Here is a 5,451-nt window from a genome sequence, read left to right on the forward strand (position 1 = left end):
AAGTATTTTGGGAGTTCAGCTTCATGATGAATAGTCGCACTGCTTCACTAGGATTTTGATCCATTTTCCACCTAAAGTCTTCAGCTGTTGATGGTTCCAGGGACCCACTTGGATCTTTAGTTCTTTCTATAAAGACTTGGATACCTTCAGGTATCGATGCTCATTCTAGCAGTTTCACCTTCTATCATCGAAGCGAGCTGGGGGTTTCATTGGCGCATTCTTGCTTGGAAATCCACATTTTTAGATTCTTATGAAAAAAAGCTCAGGAGCATTTCTCTATTCATCCTTCTCCAGAACCCCCCCCCATGGTTTTCGTACCTCTATATGCTTCTTTTGGAATGGCTTTTCTGGATCACGTGTAGAAACCTTCTTCAAAAAAATGTGTCCATGCAATCTGACCAGATAATATTATCCAAGTATGTCACAGACTTGTCAAAATCTTCTGCAGGAAGCATTAAAAAGGCTTAAACTTGCTTTTTCTTTAGAAGCACAATGTTGTGCAGTGAGCTGCATAGATGAAATTACAGTGTGTTGCATAACTCTTAACTTTTATGGGATAAAACTACCCTGCATTCTCCAGGTTTTTCTGAAGCCATCCCCAGAAGCACCTTGGCTTTTGCACAACTCTCAAATATTGTTTGGACATCCCTGTCAGAAAGCTCCCAAATGCCCAATACTTTGGTAGCACACAACCTTTTATTTAGTCAGTTAATAAATGAGCTGACGTCTCTTTTGCACATGGTGGCAGGAAGGCTTTCTAAATACTGAGTTCAGCTGGTTTCTTGACTACCTACCTGTATCTTTTTGCATATCCGTTTCCTCATGTGTTCAATACCTACCCTTGTGTTTTTATTTCTTCTTTCTTTGTATGTATGGATCAATTTGATTCAGCCAGTGGGAATTCAATGTCAGTGGCTCCATTACAAGTATTTTACTTCATTTCAGCTTTCTGCTAAACACATAAAGATATTATTTAAATCAGATTTTTCTTAATAAGCTGTGTGTTATGAGTAGATATAACACTGTGTTCACCTTTACGTAAAGAAGCCTTTTTAAGCCTGAAGTTTTTCTAAGCCAGTTTAATGGCTTAATATGGTCAAGTACAGGTACAAGTCATTAAATTGGAATAATATTGAAAAGTATGTTTATTTAAGTATCTCAACTCAATAAGTGAAAGTCATGGTATAAAAATTAATTACACACAGTTAGGCATGGGCCGGTTTTGCGTTATCCCGATTGACAGATATTGTTATTGAATTATCATTCAGCCCTAATTTTTATATCTTTAGGCTGTTTATTTTTTTACAAATATAGAAAACACGGAACTTATGAATTTTAGAAGAAATGCAGCTGTTTTTAGAAATACACGTTTCCCTAAAGCCTGATGCCAAAGTCGAGCTCGTTCAACACGGCATTAACTTCAAACTTTTAGCAAATACCGATAGGTGGTGCTACAGTAGATGTGCTATCGTGTTAAGTCTGTTGTCTGCTCTGGCTGCCACAGTCTGTAAACACGTTCTGCAAAAAAAAAAAAAAAAAACGGCACGATGGAGATATTTTGTGGTTTTGAAACCATGACTTTCTCATGCTGAGTTACACCGTAAAACTGGCAACCGTCCAGCCCATGCCTACACACAGGTATATATTTCAAGCATCTGTTTTAGTTCATTTTGGTAATTATGGCGTACAACGAATGATAAACCCCAAATTCAGTTTCATAGAAATTAGACATTTAAAAAATTACTTCTAAAAGACTTTATAGTTAGTTATATAAATAAAAAGGAACACTGCACCAGCGCCAGCAGATGAACATGGATCCCCAAATCATCAACCGAATGTGGAAAACTTCACACTGGACCTCAAGCAAAATCCCTTTCCCGCTATTCTTGGCTCTTGATTTCTAAATTAGATGTAAAATTTTCTTTCATCTGAAAAAAATGGCAGCCAAAACCCTTCTCATTTCATCTGGGTCAAAACTAGCTTAAAAAAAAAAGACAAAGGCCGATATATTTTGGATACATCTTCATACTTCACTGCAATTCCACACTTATGGTATCGTTCAGCCTTTTTCCTTCCCTCAACTTTCCCTTATTGTGACTGGGTAGAGCACTCTGGCAGCAAGTTCGTTTTAAGTGAATACCTTTTGTTTTGGCAATAATTGTTGTCATTGACTGGACATTTATACCGAACTTGAAAAATTGGTCAAGAGAAGCTTTAGCAGACATTTTAAAGAGCAAAAACCCTTTTTCAAAGCGCCTAAAATATTACAATTTGGTTTATTTTAAACAAAAAAAGGAGCACTAAAGGACGTCAGAACCTTGGCACAGTGGTGGAATTTGTAGCCTAAAATAAAGTAATGTGAACAGACTTTACATATTTACAACAACATTAGGAAGCTGCACAAGCAGTTTTGCCAAATGTCTTAATTAGCTGATTCTTCCGCTAACCGGCGGTTTATTATTAGCTGGTAATTAAGCTAGCCCAGACTGTAAACAAACGGAGCAGCTGTCACCACACCGAGAGAACTCGTTTAGCTTGTGCAGCTAATTTATTAGTGAATCCACTCCATTATCGACAAAACCTTGTAGCCGTAGAGTCGCGTCAAGTGCTACCCGCAAATAAACGTCAAAACCGACTGAGAATTAAACGCTTTAAGTTGTTTAACGTTTGTAGATGCGGCTTCACAGCTGGGCAGAGCTCACGGTTACCTGCTGAGAGCTCCTGCTGCTCCCTCTTCACCGCGCTAATGTCGAAAAACCCCAGGGTCTCTGGCAGCCTGCAGCTAGCCTGATCTTCCCAGACCTGTGAAAATCATCCCAAGGTCTTTTCTGTCTTTTCTTGAGCTCGATTTTGGTCTCTTTCTCTTCTGACAGCTCGGTCCCCGACACGTCCGCCATCTTTACTGTGGTCGACGCACAACGTCATCGAAGCAGCGTCGGTCAACACGCGCGACGCTAACTGGAAGATTGATAAAAATAAATGGCATCTTTAAATGATACTGGAAAAAAAAAACATCCGTCTAAAATTACGAATATATAATAAATAGTTTGTTCGAAAATTTTTATATTTTTAATATTATTCTATCACCAAAAAAAAAAAAAAAAAAAAAACACGTTTTTGTGGTAAATCCACTTAATAAACACAAATAATAATAATCTACAAATTCTGTCTTCAACCACAAGCTTTGCAAATGTACCTGGAGCCTATATTCTATAAATTAATAAAATTGTTTTTAATACAGTAATGTGCAAAAAAGATTTTCTGCTTCTGTTTTAAAAAAAACCTAACAAACAAACAAAAAAAAATAAAAAATAAAATAAGCAAAATCAATGTTCTAGATTTAATAATTAAAGTTAAATTGAAATATTTCCTTTTTAAACCTAAGGATGGCTGTTGCAACCAGCTTGAGCATATGGTGTGCGTTCTCACGATGTTCCACATGGTGGTGCCAAAGTTCCATCAAGTTTTCTTAAAATTAAAGTCTACCCAACAACAGTAGTGTGCTGAGGCCCTTGGCTGCAAAATATAACTTTCCCACAACTTGTGTTTACCAGCCTGAACAGTGTCAGGGGTTTTAATTTTACCACTTAAATCATACACACTGTACACATTACACAGTTCTCAGAATATAACCTTCCATGTGAATTAGAGAGACTTGCTCATACAACTAACACACATCTATTTGTTTTAAAAATAAGTTTAAGAGAAGGAAATATTTATGCATGAATGAGTAGTTAAGGGGTTAATTTAGCAATTAAAAGTAAAATAAAATTATTTGCATTTATTTTGGTCTTACGGTACAATCTCTTGTCTTTTATCCTTGTGTGTATCTGCATGCTTCATTTCCCTTAAATTTTGCTAATGGTACTCCTGAATTTCCCAACCTTAGAAGAATAAAGGATATTTAATTTTTGCTGCTGTGGTATTTCAGTGGTGTAGCCTAGACAATTGCATGTTTCTTATTCTGTAAAGCAGTGTTGTTTTTTTCTTTGGTAAAAATACCTCTTGTAGGGAGGTGCCTATCGTCAGTGATCATTGGGACAAGTCACAGGTCCACAAACACTCATGACCTGATTTCTAAGGAGAACTTACAGAGACAAATTGATCTCACAGGCACGTTTAAATATTAGTGGAACATGTAGAAAAGATGCATGGGGAGAACATGCAAACTGTATGCAGGTCACCATGTGGGACTGCAGCGCAAGACCTTTGATGAAAGGCAATAGTTCTGTTCCACTGAACAGCGGCTCTCATAGAATACCAAGATTTTAAAAAGTTACACCTTCAAGCCTGCACAAATGTTCTCATAAGGTTATTACAGTTTTAAGGCCTTTTTTAAGATGCACCGGAGGCACAGCGATAATGCCCCCGTGATACCCACTGTCAGTTTGTGAAATGAAGATTATTACAAAATTCTCTTGTTGACAACAAAGACAAGATTTGGCAGTTTCAAAACATTTTCTGGTGCAAAAACAAAGCCTGTCAGTGTGAAAATAAAAGCAGTGCCACCCCTCAAACTCTGATCTAGACACTGTCAAACTATCAAACTGTCAATAATTTGTGTATATTTGACAGAAGAATAAGATTTTGATGTGAGCTAAACAGTTAATACACTTGTTATGAGGAAAAATAAACCAACAAATAACAGGGAAACCAAGGAAGCTGAGAATTGCCTAATGTCGGCACCAGGGGGCAGCGTAAATGTTATAGGAGAGCTAAAATAAAAGTTAACTTGTTTTGACAACTTTATTGAAGAGTAATGAAGAGTAAAATCATGATTTCAGTCAAGTTGGCTTCTAAATCTCTTTTTGTATGCGTCTGTGTGGTGATTGGTTAACCACACACATCCTAAAACTAGTTTGAAGCAGCCAGACTATTAACCACTTTACCATGAGGTGAAAAAGAATAGGTGCCACCCCAGAAGCGTAAATAAAACTAAAGAAATGGAGCCTGTGAACTAATAATAGTACAGTATCACAAACCAAATGCTACGATACTTGGGGATGCAGGTAGACTAATATCTGTTGTTTTCATAAGAATAACAGATGAGGAGGACTCAGCCGTACCATAGGTTTTCTGCTAAATAAATAAGCAATCAGGTGAACTTCAGCCAGGATATCAAAATAACTTTTTGAAAAGTAAACCACAAGCAACTTAAAGGGTGTCAATGCTGTTGTTTAGACACAATAAGTGAAAACAGAGGAGTTTTAACTGACTGAGTAGCTGACTGAGCAGCTGAATGAGTGGCCTTGCAACGGATATTCTCACTAAAACCCGGAAGATAGAACACGTCGCCCCAGTTCTAAAGTCCTTACACTGGCTCCCTGTATCTTAGAGAATAGACTTTAAAATACTTTTGTTAGTCTATAAATCAGTGAACAGCTTAGCACCTAAATACATTTAAGACCTGTTGTTGCTGCATCAACCCTCCAGACCACTCTGATCTTCTGG

This window comes from Fundulus heteroclitus, chromosome 23 (genome assembly GCF_011125445.2).
Source record: "Fundulus heteroclitus isolate FHET01 chromosome 23, MU-UCD_Fhet_4.1, whole genome shotgun sequence".
In the NCBI taxonomy this organism is placed as follows: Eukaryota; Metazoa; Chordata; class Actinopteri; order Cyprinodontiformes; family Fundulidae; genus Fundulus; species Fundulus heteroclitus.